We start from the raw sequence: 22,850 nt of genomic DNA, 5'->3' as shown, positions 1-22,850 counted from the left end.
ATGCGTAGTGCGTAGTGTAAGTGTGCAAATTGGGACCCAGCAATCCTTTTGAGACTAACAATGATACTGACACCAACTTTAAGCAAACCCAATCATTATTTTATTTATAACCACACAAATCTCATGAAACAGCCATTCCAATCTCTTGTCGAGAAGAATCTTCTTGAGAGATCCTTCATGTTTTTCAAACCTGGCCTTCAATCTTGTGGCTCCGAGTGGAAAAGTCCCCCGAACTTCAGATCAACATTGACAGAAGTGTGAATGTTCAACTTTTAAACTGGCTCGCTGGAGTTGCTCCAAATTATTAATGGAAGTACATTTTGCTGCCCATGGTTGTCCGGTCGTTAGTCCTGACACTTCTTCTGATTAACGAGGTGTTCGTGCGTGATTAACGCCAATCTGATTGGGCTGTCAGTCTTCCAAATAGACACCTTAGCGCCACTCAACCCATGACCGTCCCTCTCCAAATGGGTCAGTGTGGACGCCTCTCACACTTCTTCATCGTTACGATCCCAATAGCCCTAGTAAATTTCCGGCTGTCTATATTGATACGTGCACCCATGGGACTGGAGCCCACTGTGCATTTAAAGCTTTTGGCCACATCTTTCTGCCTGTCAGCAGCCTGAGGATGCAGCAGGGTCAATGGGGCTCCAACTGGAGGTCAAAGGCTGTAATGTTCACCATATTTTATGATTGGTATCAGTTAGAGGAACTACTGCCCCTTCAGCAATAACAGGTTGTTTTTTACATTGCTGGATAATGTTTGCTCCAGGCATCTGATAGAAATAACTTCTGGTTTTTTTTTTTTGTTGGTGGCTTCTGCTGATATATGATGGTGATTAAGTTTTTTTTTTACTCTGGGGTGTACAGAAATGTTGTAAAATTATTAACTAAAGTAATTTTTTTTAGAATATTTATAATGAACAAACATAATTACAAAATTAAAAAAAAAAATCATAATAATAATATGCAGCTGGAAAGGCATCTGCTGCATAAAAACACATGCTAAAGTAATTGGTGGTTCATTCCATTGTGGCAAACCCTGATAAATCAGGGACTAAGCAGAAGGATACAGAGCGATTGGATGATGATGATGATGATGATGATGATAATAATAATAATGAGTACAGTTCCAGTAATTAATAAAAAATAAATGTAACTTAATATAAATTAAATATTTTTCATTGCATTTTTTTTTTAGATATTTAGGTGATATTTTTAAATTTATAATTTAACCCTAATAATATTAGATTAAACTAACAAACAAATAATAAATATTAGCTTGTAGCAAAAAATAAATAAATATAGTATTGTAACAGTACAGTTAAATAATTTGTAAAACAAACATAATTGTAATTTAACGGTAACTAAATATTTTGCAAACAATACTTTTGTTTACATTATATTATATAACATTATATAACACATTCATTCATTCAATTCATTTTCTTTTCGACTTAGTCCCTTTATTAATCTGGGGTCGCCACAGCGGAATGAACCGCCAACTTATCCAGCACTTGTTTTACGCAGCGGATGCCCTTCCAGCCGCAACCCATCTCTAGGAAAAGAGATAAACAGTCATTCACTATAGACAATTTAGCCTACCCAATTCACCTGTACAGCATGTATTTGGACTGTTGGGGAAATCGGAGCACCCAGAGGACACCCACACGAACGCAGGGAGAACAGGCCAACTCCACACAGAAACGCCAACTGACCCAGCCGAGACTCAAACCAGCAACCTTCTTGCTGTGAGGCAAAAGCACTACCTACTGCGCCACTGCGTCGCCCCATATAACACATTATATTTGCAAATATATATATATATATATATATATATATATATATATATATATATATATATATATATATATATATATATATATATATATATATATATATATATATGGGGTTTATGTATACCCGTCAAGTATAAATCAAAGAGACGATCTCAAATTTGATATAATTGCAAGAGCTGTTCAAGAGAATTATGCTTTCGCTTTATATCGGCTTGAAAGCACGTTGAAATTAACATTTAAAACAACCTCATTCTCTTCATTTCAATTAAAGATATGCGTCGACCGTCGCCCTTCCTATTCAACTTCTAAATCAGTCCATTCATGTAATGGTCCTGACTGACGGACCCGCACCATATAAAGACACTGTTCCCAGATCAGCTTCTGTACACGTGATTTGAAGAGGAGCGAATGTGGACACTTTTAGATTTGGGTGGGTTTTTAAACAGGCAAATGCACTTAATATGTAAACATGTTCATCCTGGCATGTTATTAAACACAAATAATTGTGTCTTCAATGAGCATACACAGTTACTAAAGTAATTGAATGCTTTCATTATAGATCTGTGGATTCTTTAAGTGACTTCTCTTATATCAAACAAAACAAAGGATCAGAATGAGAGATTCTGGCGTATCTTGTATTTTTAGTGATCACAATTTTTTTATTTTTTTATTTTTTAAGATTTCCCAAATTATGTTTAACAGCATTTTCACAGTATGTTTGATCATATTTTTTTCTTCTGGAGAAAGTCTTATTTGTTTTATTTGAGCTAGAATAAAAGCAGTTTTTAATTTTTTTAAAAACCATTTTAAGGTAAAAAACATTACACTCTTTAAGCTGCTTTTTTTTCCCCGATAGTCTACAGAAGAAACCATCGTTATACAATAACTTGCCTAATTACCCTAACCTGCCTAGTTAAACTAATTAACCTAGTTCAGCCTTTAAATGTCACTGTAAGCTGTATAGAAGTGTCTTGAAAAATAAACAATAAATCAAGTATTAGAAATGAGCTATTAAAACTGTTATGTTTCGAAATGTGTTGAAAAAAAAATCTTCTTTCCGTCAAACAGAAATTGGGGAAAAAAATAAACAAGGGGCTAATAATTCAGGGGGGCTAATAATTCTGACTGTATGTATTTGTATATGTATATGTATGTGTATATAATGTATGTGTATGTATATATATATATATATATATATATATATATATATATATATATATATATATATATATATATATATATATATATATATATATATATAATGTGAAATGAATAAATTAAAATAATAAAGTAACAAGAAATTGCAAAACAAAGAAAATACATGACCTTAAGAGTATAACAACCATCATGAGTGGAAAAATACACCAGTGCCTGACTTAATAAAAGCAATATTTTTCAAATAATATTTACCATTCATAATCTTCATCTCCTACAGTATAATATTTGCCATTATACAACAAACCATATGCTGTTTAAATGATAAATAGACAGTCATATTTTGGTGAACCGCAGCATCTAAAAGATCGAAACCACCCGATGTGAATAATCACATTCTGAAAGCGATTACTGCATTATTATTTTACGCGATGCATCTTATATCAAGCAAAGGAAGCCATAAATGGATTTATTCTAATCCAATATGTTTCCGTATGCGTTCAAAATGTCATTCAGCACATACATTACACATCCAATTTCATAGCTTTCTCTTCCCTTGAAGTTCATGTCGTATTGATCGCTCTCCGTCTCTGTTAGTGCTCATGCAAACGCCATTAGAAGCTACTTTATCAAAATGCTCCTTTAACCCAGTGGAGTTTGACCCATGTCCACTCTTCCAGTCGATAACCAAACAGTCCTGACCTCAGGACCTCTGGGGGGAAAAAACAGAGTGAGGTTTACTATCATCCCATCTTCTTTTTCAGATTTCAAGAAACCCGCGCTGATAAGATATGTTTCCTTGTTACTTACTGCTATAGTTCAATTATCTCTGTTAATAAATGGATCTCTGTATCATGACTGCTAGCTACTACTCCAGAACATAAATTCTTAATGCAGAATTGATCCATGTCAGATTCCCTTCGGAGAATCAATCACAGGCGATCGATGCAACGCAATATGCCACTGGTCCACTGGTTTAGATGTGTATTTTATCAAACATGCGAACTTTCCTCTTGCTTTGAAGCTTGGGACTTAGTGTACAACCAATGTGAAGAGGAATGAGAGTTGATGGGAGATTATTATTGACCGCAATGTGATGTTAAAGGGGTTTTTAGGTGAAACCGGGGTCCTTGGTGGTTCATAAAATGCAAGTTAACAGGTACCGATACTCTGAGAAGCAAAAAAAACAATACACTTTAGTACAAGTAGCAATTCACACCATGAACTACTGGCTTATTACCTGCTTATTATTCAGATATTTGCCGTTTATTAGTACTATTCCTCATCCCTAATTCTATGGAATAAACCCAACTACTAGCTTACTGAATATTAATAAGCAGCAAATTAGTGCTTTACAGCTTTTAAATCTGAGCTGAAAATATTTTACATTTTTAAATTGAGCTAAAAATATTTTTTGTAGTAGTTGTTCCTTAAACTTAAGTCTCACCCCAAAAACATTTACAAGTAAATATGTGTAAAACTAATACCCAAGGCTATTGGTGATGCATTTATTTCTTATGAAGGGAAAATTCAAATTTTTTTTTATATAAAATAAATTATATACAAGCCTTTTAAATTTTACAATGGCCAAGGAAATAAGGGAGAGAAAAATGTAGAAATGTCTAAAAAGTAATGAACATGTAACTAAGTAAATCGAAGATGTAAGTAACATAACACACACAAACACACACAAAAAAACAATGATATGAGCATAAAATGAGAACTATAAATATGAAATGTTCAATTTACACATTATGACAAGCCATTTAATTATTTAATCCAGGCTTGTATCTTTTTCATGCTATACTGGTACTGTAGTTATTTTTAGCTGCTTATATCTTCTCTACTTTTTTGTTGGATGCTAATGCTTATTTTTTAAGCACTAGTACCTTTTTAAAAACATATTCTTTAGATACTGCAGTAGTACAAATAATTATTTATTAATTATCGTTAATTGAACCTAGTGCTTATTCAATATACTACACGTTTATTAGATTCTAGTACATACTGCAAATATTACCAGTATGATTATCAGTTGAAGTTAAATTTATTAACCCTTGTGTGAAACTTTTATTATTTTTCAAATATTTCCCAAGTGCTGTAAAATAACCAAGTTATTTTTTTCAATACATAAAACACACTGGTTTCAATAACTAAATTATTTAGTTTTTACCATGATGACAATATATTATATATATTTTATTTATTTTTCATGATACTAGTATTCAGCTCAAAGTGAAATTTAAAGGCTCAACTAGGTTAATTGTTTTAACTAAGTAAGTTAAACCCCAAATTAGCGTCTAATAATATTGACAGGGTTGCAGAATATTGAAATAAAATCTGATGTTGCAATATTTTATCTTTTTTCTGCAGTAAATATTGCATTATAGTTTCACAGGAAGCTTTGAATATCTCTATTTGACGTTTTTCTGTGGAGCCTAACAGTATTCACAGAAATTAAATGATCACAATGTGAAAAATAGCTTTCTTTTATATTTCCAAATATCTAAAGATTCTTAGATTAAATAAACATGTTGTTTTCACCTTCAAAAGAAATATTGCAAAATTAAGAGTTTTTCTTTATAACAAGCAAATAGGGTAAGCAAGACGATCGTTTTTTTCATTTTGAAATGTAGATATTTGGACTAGAAACTAGAAAGTAAGAAAGACATTATTTGGTTTCATAAATCATATAAACAATTAAATCCTAATAATTACATCTAAACATCAGATATTTTTGTGTTCAAATGTTTTAAACTCTGTCACAGACCTTATAAACACATGATAAAATTGCACTATGTTATGGTTAAACTAGCTGTGACTCTACAAATCCCGTGTTCTGTGGCTCCTGCTCAACAACAATTCAGATTTAACATTTGATATCTGTGCGATGTGACTGTTGCAGATGCACACATTGCGATATCGATATTAAACGATATATTGTGCAGGCCCTATATTGACCTTAAAATCATTTAAAAATGTAATCTGCTTTTATTACAGCCAAACTAAAAGAAGGAAAACTTTGTTCTGAAAAAAATATATGATAGGAAATTTGGAATGATGATCGTTGTGAAAAGGGCTATACATGTAAACTGAATTGAAAATTGTCTTGCTCTGTTAAACATTACTTGGTAACTATTTGAAAAAAATTAAATACTTTTTTACCTTCAACTGTATGGTTAAAAGTCCCATGAACACATAAAGAAGGCACAGGAGTTGATTACTGACCATGGCACAAAATTAAAAGGAGTGAGCAGTGCAGCAAGACTCTGAAAATCAGAAAATGAACATAGATCATACATACAGCAGAAAGCGCCTCACCCTGGCTGCTGGTGGTGTTTGACAGGCCATTTTTTATCTCCAACCGATTCATTTTCTGCCAAATGCAGGAGACCCGGTGACAAATACTGTCCATGGCATGTTTTACCGTGGTTCTTCACCTCTCCCGTAAATACAGGCTTTCTGAACAGCCCCCCAAACCCCTGAGCTGTCATCACACCTCGGTTAGGCTTGAAATAAATTGAGCTCTGCCTTAAATTTATTTTAGCTTTTGCCATATTTATTAACTGGGGAGATTCCCTATTTTCAGCAGCGGAGCAGTTTATTAATTCAGAAAACTCCACAACCCTTAAATCAGACAGATGTCAAAAGCGTTCCTCTCTGCACCCCTGATGGAAGCCTTTCACCCCTGTTAGCCTCCACCAGTAGCTTTGGGAAAGTTGTTATCCTGTGGAAAATTCGAAAGGTGTTCTTGTACCAGCTCTATAGCTTTTTTTCCTCCCTGATGGATTTATGTGCCACATAAATTAAGCGCATTGCTTTCTGCACGCCTGTGGCAAGACTTTCCAACATTGCTTGGGGTGCCTCTTTTTTTAATATAAAATCCATATCACTTGTGCTGAAATTATATTCCTGGTACTTCTTGGAACTAAATGCTAGATCTGCAGTTGTGGACTCTGAATTAGTTTGAGGTATTGTCATATTTGCACTTTTGAAAAAGTGTTCCAGGAACTTGCATGTAATATAATATCTGTAGGATATTAGTTTGATTGCATTGCCATATTTGCACTTTAAAGGGCACCAAGGTTAGCCCTTTTTTCAGATTTAATATGTGTTTTGCGTCTCCAGAATGTGTCTGTATAGTTTCGGCTCAAAACACCCATCAGATTTTTTATTATACCTTTAGCAAGATTCTATTTTATAAATTTTTGCACTAGGGGGCTGTTTTGTCGTACTGCACCTTTAAGGCTAGTCCTCCCCGCCCACCATTTGTACGTGCCTTTCTGCATGCCTTAATCTCCTCTCTCGGCTGCGTCAGACAACAGACAGACTTAAAGGAAGCAGATCACACGTAGCTTTTGTGACAAATACTACAGTAAGAACTCTACCAATGTGTATTTGTTGTGCAGTTGCATCGATGAGTCACACACAATGTCGTTACAAAGTTCACACGCGCACACACGCACACCGCAGCAGACATACACACACACACACACAGACAGAGCGGCCGTTTAGCTTTGCACTCTTTTTGCACGCAAATGTGACAGGATGCAGGTTAACCTCCACTGCTGTATATGTGGGTGACCGCGCTCCTACCTCAAGTTGCGGTCGATCTGAAAACCGCTCCAATTGGTCCACAGTTTTTATGCTGTTAAATTGAAAAAAAAAAGGACTGGGTGTGTTTATATTTTTCACCATAGGTGCCCTTTAACATCTAACATTTAATTATTTATGGGTCAAAGATGAGATGTACCACTTATAGAATTAATTATAATATATATTTTTATATTACATAAACAGAATGCATGTTAAGTGCATGTAAAGGGTCTACTCAGCTGTGAAAACGCCAAAATATGGGTGAAATAATGTTTAATTTTCATTCAGCAATATATTTATATAAAATAAATGTATTGCATTGCTATATTATATTATATTATATTATATTATATTATATTATATTATATTATATTATATTATATTATATTATTTAATATTATATTATATTATATTATATTATATTATATTATATTATATTATATTATATTATATTATATTATATTATTTTATATTATATTATATTATTTTATATTATATTATATTATATTATATTATTTAATATTATATTATTTCATATTATATTATATTATATTAAATTATACTAAATTATATTATATTATTTTATATTATATTATATTATATTATATTATATTATTTTATATTATATTATTTTATATTATATTATATTATATTATATTATATTATTTTATATTATATTATTTTATATTATATTATATTATTTTATATTATATTATTTTATATTATATTATATTATATTATATTATATTATATTATTTTATTTTATATTATATTATTTTATATTATATTATATTATATTATTTTATATTATATTATTTTATATTATATTATATTATATTATATTATTTTATTTTATATTATATTATTTTATATTATATTATATTATTTTATATTATATTATATTATATTATATTATATTATATTATATTATATTATATTATATTATATTATATTATATTATATTATATTATATTATATTATATTATATTGGGAAACCTAGTAACACAAAGGATATTGACAAATGTAATGTAATGTAATGTGTATTAATATAGCGCATTTATTGTGTGTGGCCATACACCAAAAGTGCTTCACAATCATAAGAAGGGTCTCTCCACACCACCACCAGTGTGCAGCTCCACTTGGATGATGGGACAGCAGCCACAGGACAACGGCACCACACACCAGCTATGGCTGAGTGGGGAGACAGTGATAGAGCCAATTCAGTGGATGGGGATGATTGGAAGGCCATGATCGTAAGGGCCGATTGAGGGATTTGGCCAGGACACCGGGGTTACACCCCTACTCTTTTTTGTAGGACATTCTTCCGAAAGACGGTGCTCACTTAGCAGTATAGAATCCCCACCAATATGCTGGGGCGTTAGGACCCATACAGATCGCAGGTTGAGCACCCCCTGGTGGCCTCACTAACACCACTTCCTGCAGGAAACTAGCTTTCCCATGTGGTCTCCCATCCCAGGTACTGACCAGAGCTAGCTGCCAGTAACTTACATGTAAATGTGTTTTACAGTAGCAGGGTCCAACTGCAATTTCATTTTACAATAAAATAGCCTTACAACTACTTATTTTCATAATAAAATGCCCTTTACCATATTTTAAATTTACAGTATGACCTATTTACAGTACTTTTACTGTAATTTTGTTAAATTTTGCAATAGTAGAACAAAACCTTTATGATAGTATTTTCTTTTGAATTGAATAGATTTCAAACAGGTGACGAGATCATGTAGAACAGTATTTGTATTATTCATGGTTATTATATTCATTTTAAGTGGTTTACAGAAGTATTTCATTCATCAGTCTATTTTAAATGAATTTTATGATATAATTTGTAAATTATGAATACTTTTTTCATTAGCTGTCTCATTTTTCTTCAACTAGAGTACTTGATTATTTTGATTACAGAAGAATATCGCACATTTCTAATATGCAGTAAGTTACTGTAAAAGTTTTAAAATTACCCACAATGCAGTGCATATTACAGTAGTGAACTGTAAAGAAGTTATGTGTTATTTTACTGGGTGTTTTTTGCAGTAAATAACTGTAAAATTGCAACATGGTCTAACAGTGTAAATTATTTTTGTTCCTCATCAAAACATCTTTCTTTATGTTCTTACCAGAAAATCTTTTTGTGCTGAATATCTGAAGCAAAATGACAACTTATTTTCTCTTATTAATATACAGTGAGCCAAAACCACCTTCTTCATACTCAAAATCTTAGAGTCGACGTATAAAAAAAGACTTACTGAGTCATAACAGCAGAAACATCCAGAGGCATTTCACTGCCTAACATGAAAAGCGATCCTATTTTCTGAAAGCGAGGCTGAGAGAAAGAGCAGAAATATTTCATTAAGAAGCATCTGACTCCAGTCTGAGTGCCGCCTCTCTGCTGCTTATCCCAGAGAAGCCATATTTCCAGCCAGTTATGGGACCATAAATTACCTATTGACTACCTTATTATGCTTATTCGATTTGCTGTGATCAAGAGGGTTATTGAGGTGTCAGGCCCGAGTGCCAGGGTTGATAGAGCCTGTCTGGATGGCAAACTCACCTGAGAGAGAGGCCATGTGCAGTCGAGAAAGCTGATTGGTTTAACAGAAGTGGGAGGTTGTTATGATTTTTATTTATTTATGTATTTATTTTTAAAGTCCCTTCAGCTCATCAATGCTATACACATATATATATATATACTATATATATACTGTGTATATATATATATATATATATATATATATATATATTTAATATATATATATATATATATATATATATATATATATATATATATATATATATTTAATATATATATATATATATTTTATTATTATTTTTTATTATTACATTTAATTCATTCATTCGATATTCTTTTCAGCTTAGTCTTTTTACATAGCGGATGATTTCCAGCCGCAACCCTGCACTGGGAAACACCCATACACACTCATTCACACACATGCACTACAGCCAATTTAGCTTATTCAATTCACCTATAGCGCATATATTTAGACTGTGGGGGAAACCGAAGCACTCAGAGCAAACCCATATGAACACAGGGAGAACATGCAAGCTCACACAGAAATGCCAACTGACCCAGCCCGGGCTCGAACCAGCAACCTTGCTGTGTAGCGACGGTGCTACCCACTGAGCCACCACATTGTAGAATCCTTAAAAGTCAAATGTATTATGGATTCCCAAAAACAACCAAACAAAAAACACTTTCAGGGTTCATACGGTCATGGAAAAGCTGGAAAAGTCATGGAATTTTGAGATGGCATTTTCCAGGCCTAGAAAAGTTTTGGAAAAACCCACCAAGTTTTGGAAAAGTCATGGAAACTAGTTTACCAAATATCTGTGTACTTGAATATAGGTTAGTTGTCTTTGCTTCTTTTCTGTCCTTGGCCAAAAACATGCTCTCGCATTATTAGTGCTGTGTAAGCATTATCGAAATCAGTTTTACATGGATATAAAAACATATTTTATGATATGCTGTTATGAATTTGAATGTTCATTGTTTTTCTTATTATTTACCACATATACATAGACATTACATGAAACATTAAGTTATGAAAATTTACTTGAAAGTCCTGGAGTTTTAGTTGTGACAATGTGTATGAACCTTGTCTTCAGTTTACGGCAAGGATCCTCCCCTACAGCAGAGAGAAGAGTCACAGAATCTCCTAGTTTTATGTGGAGATGTGTTAGATACAGATGTGTTTAAAGATGGTCTTGCTGTCTAGACTGCATGGGCACATTGGCTGTGGTTGGCATTACTGGGTTAGTAAAGATACTTCTGCACATTAGACTAAGAAGCATTAGACCACTGCTTGATACTGTCTAGTGTTAAACATAAAGTTGATGGCAATGCTGATCATGAAGCTTTATACTAGGGCTGAAGTTGTTATTTTGACAATCGATTTACTTGACCAATTATAATTTTTTTTTGATTAATGGGATAAAAACCTAAATGCTTTTTTTTAAATTGATGATTTGCTTATTAAAACTATATAAAACTGTTAATCAGAGAATTATGTATAAAAGTACTTAAAAAAAATGCAAATGCTACAAAACGAGTTTAATATTAACATTTTAAACCTTAAAGGGGAAATGAAGCACTCAGTCAAGTTTACATTATTTTGTAAATTAGATTCCACTTGGATTCTATAGTAAAACATGCCATTTTCTGCTAAACGGTTACATTAATCGAGTTTGTTTAATATATTTTCGTTAAAGTGGAATCCAATGTACAAAAAATGTAAACGTAATTTCCCCTTTAAATGAAAATTAAAGGTTGTTTTTGAACAGTAAAACAGAATAAACAAAAAGCAGTGTTGTACTCTTAGTGTATTTGCATCATGAAATTAGAACATAAACATTCTGACAACAAGATATTAAGCAGCAGAATTTGTCCATCAAATCAAAATTATGATTTATAAATAAACAATACATGGGCAACGCGGTGGCGCAGTAGGTAGTGCTGTTGCCTCACAGCAAGAAGGTCGCTGGTTCGAGCCTCGGCTGGGTCAGTTGGCATTTCTGTGTGGAGTTTGCATGTTCTCCCCGCGTTTGCGTGGGTTTCCTCCGGGTGCTCCGGTTTCCCCCACAGTCCAAAGACATGCACTATAGGTGAATTGGGTAAGCTAAATTGACCGTAGTGTATGAGTGTGTATGGATGTTTCCCAGAAATGGGTTGCAGCTGGAAGGGCATCTGATGCATAAAACATGTGCTGGATAAGTTGGCGGTTCATTCCGCTGTGGTGACCCCAGATTAATAAAGGGACTAAGCCTAAAATGAATGAAATAAGCAACACATATTTCTTTTTTTATTTGAAATACCCTGATTAACAGTTGTTATCTGGGAATAACACACCTTGGAATGTTGTGACTGTCCAATCAGAATCAAGTATTCCAGGCAGTTGTGTAATAAAGCATTTTAAATGCACGGCGAGGTGGCAAAGGACAACCCAACACAAAGTGTGGTCACTGCCAAGTTATTGACAAGTAAAAACAAGATTGGCTCTCTGCATCACAATATTTGACTGAATATCTGTTACTTATGGCATGTTAGATCTCCTAGTGCCCACTTTGAGTCAGTCCCAGGCTTGTAATATTTGTAATTGACTTATAATATATGTAATTAATTAATGTAAACATGCATTTAAATTTGATTAGATCAAAGCATAGGTTCCTTAATTTTATTATTGCCAGTTGTTGCTGTTGTAATGAGTAATTATGATTAATCATTAGATTAAATAAGCTATGAATAAAAAAAGCGACTGTTTCACTATGTCTGCCTGTGCTTTTAAGTCTAAACTTTCAATAATAAGAAAAAAACAGCAAGTAACATAATATTCAAGTCTTTAGTGCAGCCTAATGACCAAACAACAAAAAGTCCTGAGTCTGGATGTATTAGTTTCATTTCGCAAAGGTTTAATGAGACCTCTTTATCCCTAATGATGTTTTAAAGTCTCTTAATTAAGTTGACGTAAGAAATCATAAGATGTGCATTTCTCTAAAACAAGATAATTCACGAAACCAGGACTCTCACTGTTTTCGCATTTAGCCATTTGAACGAAGCATGAAGGGGGCTAAATGGGAAAAACAACATGTTCACCTCATTTCATCTCTTCATTTTTAATTTAATGTGGCATCAAGCTCGCTTACGGTGTCTTAAATTCAGGTTTCATTACCCAGGAACCATGTGGCTCCTCTCGCAGCAACCAGCGGCTGCAAAACTTCATTATCAATATGCTCCACAAATATGCTTCCTGCATGCTCGTTTAGAAATGAGCAAGTTCGGTCATTTAGCAGGCCGCCGTGTGTTGTAGTTTGCAAAGCGAGAGAGAGAGAGACTGGAGAACAGAAAAAAATGCATGTGAGGGACAGACGGAGAGTGTTGAGGAGGGAGCGCTGAAAGTCGTTAGACAGGGCTGTTAATTGAGTCAGTGAGACGGAGCGTGGAGTGTGTTTGTCTGAGGACCAGACGACCTTCAGCACAGACATGGGCATTAATTAGTGCTCTGTGCACAGGTGAACTCCTCCAAGCCCAATGAGGAGAAGATGACCATCTTTTTCAAGTTTAATGTGCTTTCCGGCGATAATGAAATCCTCAACACATTTCCTTCATAAAGTCTTCCATGTAAGGAGCAATTGTCGATGTGGTGATGAGTTTAAATTATTTTAGAACAATGCACACCCTAGGTGGGGAACAGATGAATTATTAGAAATAATGCACAGCCCAGGTGGTGATCATTTGAATTATCGTAAAATGATGCATACCTCAGTAAGGGTGTCAAAATTAATTGTTTCTGCAATGCACCATGATGCATACAAGGATTATCAGTTAGTATTAAAACATATCGTTTTTTTATGTAGCGATGTCATTTATCCAGTGCTATCTCAAGGTAATTCGTAACTTCCTTATAAAAATGTTACCTTTTTTGTACGACTGAACTCAACTGAATTCGAACAAATTAGCCTCTAAACACACAAGTCATATAATAGTTTGCATTTATCAGGCTGCATTTATCACATATGTGTTATGTCATGGTAAAATACTATGGCGAAGGAGGCGAGTGCGAGTAATTTAAACAACAAAAAACGTACTGACGTCATTTATCTAATGCTATCTCAAGGTAATTCGTAACTTCCTTATAAAATTGTTACCTTTTTTGTACGACTGAACTCAACTGAATTCGAACAAATTAGCCACTAAACACACAAATCAGATAATAGTTTGCATTTATCAGGCTGCATTTATCGCATATGTTATGTCATGGTAAAATACTATGGCGAAGGAGGCGAGTGCGAGTAATTTAAACTACATAAAACATACTGATGTCATTTATCTAATGCAATCTCAAGGTAATTTGTAACTTTTTGATTTAGTGGCTAATTTGTATGAATTTGTACAATTTAGTACGATGTGTTCATCCCCCAATGAGTTTTGGGTTTAGGAGTGAAGTTTGGTGCCACGCCTCCTTTAAATTTTGTTTTTTTAATTTTTTTTGTACAACTGAACTGAATTGGCCACTAAACACACACAATGTAAAAAAAAAAAAAAAAAAAAAAAAAAAAAACGCTTCACATATATGCCATGTCAAAGTAAAATACTTTGGAGGAGGCGGAGTAATTAAAGCTGTAATTAAAGCTAAAAAATAAAATCTGTTTATTAGAAAATAATTCACTCCAGATATGATGATTCGTTGAATTGTGTAAAGGTAATGCACACCTGAGATGGTGATCTGTTGAATTATCAGAATAAAATGATGCATACCTCAGTAGGGGTGTCAAAGTTAATTGTTTCTTTGAACCACCTTGATGCATATGTAGACGATTCGGTATCGGTTCAGTAATATATTATATCCAGTTATTACATACTGATGTCATTTATCCAATGTATCCCAAGGTAATTTGTAACTTTTTGATTTAGTGACTAATTCGCATGAGTTTGTACAATTTTATTTGTACAATTTGGTACGATTTGCTCATCCCCCAATGATTGTTGGGTCTACGACGAAAGGAGACTATCGATGAGCAAATCAAGGCAAAAACTAGTGTAATTACATTGTTATAAATGAGATTGTTTTTTTTTTTACTGTAATAAGTTCATTACAAAATGTGAAAAAATATGCTGTATTAGTTAATATAAAATGATGTTTAATAATAATCAATAAATTAGGAAATTGCCCATGGCAATATTGTGTTGTGAGTAAGATAAAAAATGGTGTATGGAAAGCATTGTCAATCCACCGTGATACACTAATATATCGAACTGAACCAAATCGATGACATGATAATTGTAACTGAACTGATCAGTGTAGGTTCGCATCTTTACCTCAGTGTGGCGATCAAGTGAATGATTATAAAATACTGCAGAGTCCAGGGGTCTCATTTATAAATGTGGCATACACACAAATCAGGGACAGAAATGTGCGTACCACTTCTCATGCAGAAATTGTTATCTGTAAAACTTTACAGGAAAATGTGCATAAGTAAATTCTAAATCAACACATTAAACATAAATCTTGAATTAATTGAACCATTTTAAATCATCATATGTGCCATAGTCATTAATAAAAAATCTGATTTATTCTATTGTACGTTCATTTTTAGAAACGTTTCTAGGAACATTGTTCCCAGGTCTGATTATCAGTTAAATTGTTTTAAAATGTTGCATAACTGTGATGGTGATCCGTTTAATTATTAGAAAGTAATTCATATCCTAGGCATAGCGATAGGTGCGAAAAAGGAGTAGTCAGAACAGAAACAATAATCCAAGTGAATTATCCACAAAGAAAGGTGGCAAACAATCAAAAATCCAAAATACAAAAACAGAGAAAACGTGTAGAAATACACTTTACAGAGATACAAGACTGAGAAATGGTGGAGTGAGAATGTGGTGCTTATATAGTGTGTGTAATCAGTAAGAATGATCTGCAGCTGTGTGTTTGTGTCCAGATTGAAATCAGCTGTAACAGGTAATCAGAGCCTGAATGGGAACAAAGCATGGGAAGTATAGTCCGGGGGAATGGCTGGAAGTGTGTACGTATAGCTGGGGTGCCCTCTAGTGAGTCTGGTGGGCACTCCAGCTAATACTCGTGACATTAAGTAATGATCAGATAAATTATTTAAAAGTAACGCGCATTCTGGGTAATGATCAGTTGAATTATTACAAAATGCGGCACACTTGAGATTAGGGCTGGGTGATAATTCGATACCGATAATTATCACGATACATATTTTTTTGATAAAACGATAAATATCGATAATTTTTTTTGCCATATTGCCCAGCCCTACTTGAGATGAGGTGATAAAGTGGTAAGTGCATATTAGAAAATAGTTCACACCAGATATGACGATCCATTGAATTATATAAAAATAATACACACACTTCAGTGTGTATTATTTTCATACTAAGTGGTGATTTGTTGAATTATCAGAAAAAATGCAGACCTAAAGTTATGAAGCGCTGTTAAATTATTCGAAAACCATGCACAATAGACTTGATGATCCATTGAATTATATAAAAATATTGCACTTCTGAGGTGATAATCTGTTGAATTATTATAAAATGCGGCACACCAGAGTTGGTAATAAGTGCATTATAAGTAAATAATGCCCACCAGATATGATAATTTGTTGAATTATATGGAAAATAATCTAAATCAAGCATTCAACAGCCCTGTAGTGTAATTATAAAGTTGTGAATACAAATACAGACCGGCTGTTAACTTTGCTATCTTGTACCTGTTTTTCTCTCTGCATCTCATTAAAGGTGCAGTGATTTGCACCTTCTGGGTCTCGGTTCAACTGCGATAACTGCGACGTGTCTGTCTTTCTGCTGCTGTATCACAGATCTTCACAGATGTAAATGTTGATTTTTCAATGATACAGATGCCAGATTTTCAATCACACACTGATACAGCGCCGCAAAACAGAGTGAGCGCTTAGATCTGTGTTTGCATTTTTTATCATCACCTGTCTGATTCACTTTGAGCGCCGATGACAAATCCATGGCTCTCTATTCAGCCTCAACTGACTGGTTTATTTATTTATTTATTTATTTTATTCCAAGAAAAGCTTCAAATGCAACCGATAACAAAAAAGACAAAGCCACTGATCTGACAGCTATCAAAAGAATTAAAGGTTTTTAGCAGCATTATCGAGCAAAATGTGAACAAAAAAGTGAAAGACACAAGCTGCAAAGGGAAAAAAACTGTAAGTTGAAGAGAATTAGAAATGACAGAGAACTTCTTGATGTACGTGACACTATTGCTATTATATGTAAATTCAGCTTAGACTGTCATTTCACAGTTAACTTTCTCCACCAGTGTTTATTAAAAAACAAATAAGAGTTTCTCCAGAAGAAAAAAAGATTATATGAAATATTGTAAAAATTCCTTGCTCTGTTAAATGCATTTGGGAAATATTTGAAAAGAAAAAGGAGGGCTAGTCATTTTGACTTCAGCTGTATATTTTTTCCATTTGGGCTCTATATATTCATAGAAAAAAAAGTGAAAACAAGCTAATTTTGGTTAAAACAAGGTTCTGACCTTTAAACACAATGCAGTGACTGCAGGATTCAGCTGACACTTAACCTGTCGGCCAAAAAAAGAGGTCAGAAGGCCCTGAGGTTAATCAAATGGCAGAGGTTTAATTTGCTGAATGTGTACCATTCGGATGAGCAGCAATTTAATGGTGGAGAAAAACACACCTAAATGTCATTTGTGTGAACACGGCGTGTGGCATAGCAATATTTTCCACAGGGAGCCTTGCTGATAAAGTTCAGTATGCAGGGAGGCTGTTCCGGTCCAGTGTGTTAAATTTGAGGTGTTTCTGATTGCTGTCAGATTGTGTGCTTCGATTGTGCCATTTTATGGACATCCAGAAAGAAAATCATCTGGGAAAATGTATCTGTCATGCATTATATTTCCAGTGAATGTGAGAGAACCATTAGCCCTCGCCATGTGACAGCCTACATGGTAATAACTTCATTTTAAACAGACTTTCAATAGTTAAAGTCATGCATGACCTAATTGTCCTCAGAGACAATGATCACATCCCAATCAAAGTACTGAAATCTGAGATTCTCTGCCTTTTGTCTCTCTCCATATCCTATTATCTCTCTCACTCAGTCACTTTTCTGTCTTTTCAAGATCACATGAATATTGAAACATGTTCTTAATTATTAATAAAATTACTTTTCCTATCAAATATATATATTTTTATTTGCATTGTGTACATACAGTTGAAGTCAGAATTATTAGCCCCCCTTTGATTTTTTTTGCCTTTTTAAAATATTTTCTAAATGGTGTTTAACAGAGCAAGGAAATTTTCACAGTATGTCTGATAATATTGTTTCTTCTGGAGAAAGTCTTATTTGTTTTATTTCCCCTAAAATAAAAGCAGTTTAAAATTTTTTTTAAAACAATTTTAAGGTTAAAAATTATTAGGCCCTTTATGCTATATTTTTTATATTATTATTTTAAGTAAATATTATTTACTGTCATCATGACAAAGATAAAATAAATCAGTTATTAAAACTATTAAACGGGAACTAATAATTCAGGGGGGTTAATAATTCTGACTGTTTATACTGCGTAATATACAGTATTTAATGCTGTTAAAATTAGCTTACAATGAGGAAATCTGATTTTTTTTTGTTTAATTGTTTAATTTCATTTTAATCAAATAAAACTTTGATATTCATATGCTAATGTGTAAACACAAACATACATACAAGCACACACGAAGAGTCCCCATAGACATATTGATTTTATGTGTATTTTTATATATTTAACAGTATGTTAATTATTTTATAATGATGAAATCTGAATATTTTTGTTACATTTTAACTATTTTTTTTTATTTAATTTTAATCAAAAAGAAAACATTTATTTACACACACACACACACACACACACACACACACGCACACACACACACACACACCGAGTACAACAACTTGTACAACAATCTTTATGGGGACTCCCCATAAATAATACCCGATCCCAATTCTGCCCCACAGCCCTTTCCCTTACCCCTACCCCTCGTTTTGCACTTTCACATGAATGGGTAGGGGTGTCCTAATGGACTGTATTTATTTTCAGCTAATGATGAACTTCCGATGAAAGCTTAAAATTACTATTTTCAATTTCATATGGTTCGTATTGCAGCATCGATGTTGTAATGTCATTTAAATATAATCAATTAAATAGACTTAAGCATCGATTTGGTTGTTAAAGCTCGAAAAAAGAGACATCAGATCTTAGAAATCAGATCTTAAACGTGCCCATTTTGTATGGGATGACAATTAACTGGAAGCCCTGGAGCTGGCTGACTGAAATGAAAAGTTTGTGTGCATATATTCCATTCTCTTTAGCTTGAAGGCGTGGGGCTAAAGGGAAGTGCTAGAGAGCCCTTGAAACTGAGATTTTTCAGGACCACACTTGAAACAAAAATTTCCCAGAATAGATCAGCTACAACGGCAACATGACTGCACTCACGAGTCACATTTTTAAGTTTTTTTTGACAAACAAGCATATGTTTTAATGAATTCATAATGGCGTTCGTATTTTAATGTTATGCTTTAAAAAAAAAACACAAAAAAAGCACAAAAAATCCGCTAAATTTCGCTATCCATAATAATAATTATTCCCGTACAGTAGTCCCACATCATACTTTCACATCTGTCACTCTGTGACACTCGAATGCCCTGTCAGAAAAGTGTAGTGGATGGGAATGACCTTTTTACAATGTCTGGTTGGTGTAATGTTAACATTGTTTTCTTATGTTTACATAGATTAATATGGCCATGGTGTAAATGCACAGCACAGTTATGAGCTTATTGCCACATCATATTGTCATGATAACATGATATCATTGCCTTCAGTGATTTCCTGAAGATAAATACCAAAAAATAAAGCAACTGGAATAACTACAGCAGTCGCCATTGTCGATCTCATATGAGCTACATATAATGTTGTGTGCAGGTGTTGTAGTGCTGTTCCATTTCTTAGGGATACATTTTGAAGCTCTTCCTCTTCTCACTCTGTTTCAAGGACCAAGGGGAAGGGGTAGGCATGAAAAAAAAAAGAATTGGGATTGGGCCAAGATTTTTATACTGTACTGTATTCTATCTTCTAAACCCAACCCTCACAGGAAGCGGTCTGCATTCTTACATTTTCCAAATACTTTGTGTTTTATATATCAGTCATTTTTCTCATGGGGATGGAAACATAAATTAAAAAAGGCCCTACAAGGTCAAATTACTGTTATTGCTATTCTTGTGAGGATATTTGGTCTCTTAATTTAGAATTTATTAATGATCAAGTATCTTCAAGTGCAAATACGTTCCTTAGAGGTGATATACAGTATATATCGGCTGAAAACCACAAAGCGTAATTGCTTTGAGGTTTCAGTCATTGTTCCATAAACAACGCTGAGCAAGATTTAAGTTTATTACTCAGTAAGTTTATTACTAGTGGCTTGTTCAAATTGCTAATCTTGCATTCAGAGGCTTTGAACTTTGCCATGAGTCTTCTCTTCTGTCTCCTCCAGGCCACAGCAGCTTCATCTTGGCTGTAACTCAGGATCTCAGCTCTTAAATCAATAGCATAACTCAGAGAGAGGGAGAGAAGAGACACAGGGCCCGAGAAGCTGAAATACGTTCCTTATAACTCAAAGCATATTTGCTGCCATTATCTGAAGGTGTGACCAAGGTGTTAATAACTCTTCACCGTGGGTGGTGGGATCCTGACAGGACGAAGTGTTTGAAGGGTGTGAAGGTGGAGGGGATGAGTGGCACACAAACACATACACGCATGCACAAATACATACACTGCACTCACATGCTCATTTACAGAGCTTGTCAAAAAATAATGTTGTCTTTTTTGTAAAAAAGTAGTTGATTGTCTGTGGAAGTGGAAAGTAGTGGAAAGTGCACCGACACATGCACTCCGGTGTTCGCGGCGACCCGGGTTTGATTCCCGCCTCAAGTTCCTATGCCGATCCTTGCCCTCTCTCTGCTCCCCACATTTTCCTGTCAATTCTCTACTGTCTTGTCAAAATAAAGGTAAAAACCCCTAAAAAAAAATAGTTGATTCATTGTTAATTGTCAAGCGCTGCAAATTTATCATTACTTTTTAAAATATTCTTTATTCAAGGTGTGGAATGCGAGATGCGACATATAATAATGACACTCAACATATATTTTTTTCAATACAATTTATATGTAATAATATTCATGCAGCACAGTACTGCTTATAAAGATTAGAGCAGTCAAAAATCATGAATGAACATGAAAAATAAATGTGACATGTTTGATAAGACAAGTGACAGCCTGCAGATCTGCCATCTGTGTTAGTTCTCCATTAGTAATCCCGGACGAGCCCCCGATTTGTCATAACCTGGCTCAAATAAGATCACAAAAAAGAGGGAGAATGGGAATTAAACTAAATATATCACACAATTAACAAATCAAAATGACAAAGAAACACAAATGCTGACAAATTGTAATAACGAGAAGATGTGCGTGGAAAAAGCCAAGGAAGACAGGTCTGTCTTAAGAAATGATTTGAAGATTTGAAGAGCGCTGCTTATATGAGCAGGCAACTTGCTCCATAATTTTAGAGGATTCTCTGAAAAAGCTTGGCCATTTTTTAACCTAGACCTTGGAATGTCAAGGAGGTGGGTTTGAAGGTGAATCTGAAATTACGTATTTAGTTGAAATACCAAATTTAAATCCATAATTACTGAATTGAATAGAGAATCAAATTCAATTGGCAGCTTGTGAATCTGAATCAGTACCCAGCTCTACTCATATGCACATGCACTGTAAAAAAAAAAAATGCTGGATTACACACAGTGTTCCTTCATGTTGTCCCAAGACAAATCGATTAAATTGACTTAATTGTTTTTACAAATTTAGGTGGATATAACATAAAACAAATAAGTTGTCCCAAATAAAAACCTGAAGAATTGAATCAACTCATTTTAAATAAGTAGTTTAAACAAACAGCAAAAGTTATTTTTGAGTGTGGTGAATCCACCGTTCTACCTAATCTTCCATGCTCATCTTTTACTCTCCAAAAGTTGCAGTTGGATGTAGCATCCATCTACGGTATTCTAATGTTGTGTGGAGGGTATTGGTGTGCCCTTGGCAAAAAAAGGGGCTGGTCGTCGCAGGCCAAGTGTAGGTATAAATCGCTCCAGCGGCAGTTTTATGGCTAGTTGTAAATAGACGGTGCTGCCATTTTTTACGACAGCTATCACTAACTCATTCTGATTCTTATTGCCTCTCGAACGCCGCCAATGGCCTGTCTGCCACTCCCAGAGCTTGCTCTTCTGTGCTGCCCAAACTTCTCACGCCAGCCGGATTCATCACTATGGTGTAACTGCGCCTTTAACAAGTACCACAGCGTTTAATTGAATCACTTGTTTTCTTGTTCATAATCACACATATGGATCCAAGTGGAGCAAAGTGGCTTTGGGGATCTTTTTAAAAGCGAGTTGTTGGGGAAGACGAGCGAGGAACGTGAGGTTTGATGTGGTTGGCGGATTATGTGGCAGATGGAAAAAAAAAAAGAAAAAGGAAAATATCATTTCTTGCCAATGCTGTGTCTTCAGATTTCACAGTATTGACAAATTTGTTACTCCTTAAAATGTTGTTGCAAGTCATTGATTTCACGATGAGAGGAAATCATTCATAGTAAACTGTAAAACTAAACAAAATAAAAGCTGTTAATTAAAAGTAGCTTGTGTTTTCTGTTTATTTATGCTTTTGAG

Source organism: Danio aesculapii, chromosome 15, assembly GCF_903798145.1.
Source record: "Danio aesculapii chromosome 15, fDanAes4.1, whole genome shotgun sequence".
Classification (NCBI taxonomy): Eukaryota; Metazoa; Chordata; class Actinopteri; order Cypriniformes; family Danionidae; genus Danio; species Danio aesculapii.
The sequence above is the reverse complement of the archived record's forward strand: the minus strand, read 5'-3'. Positions refer to the sequence as shown.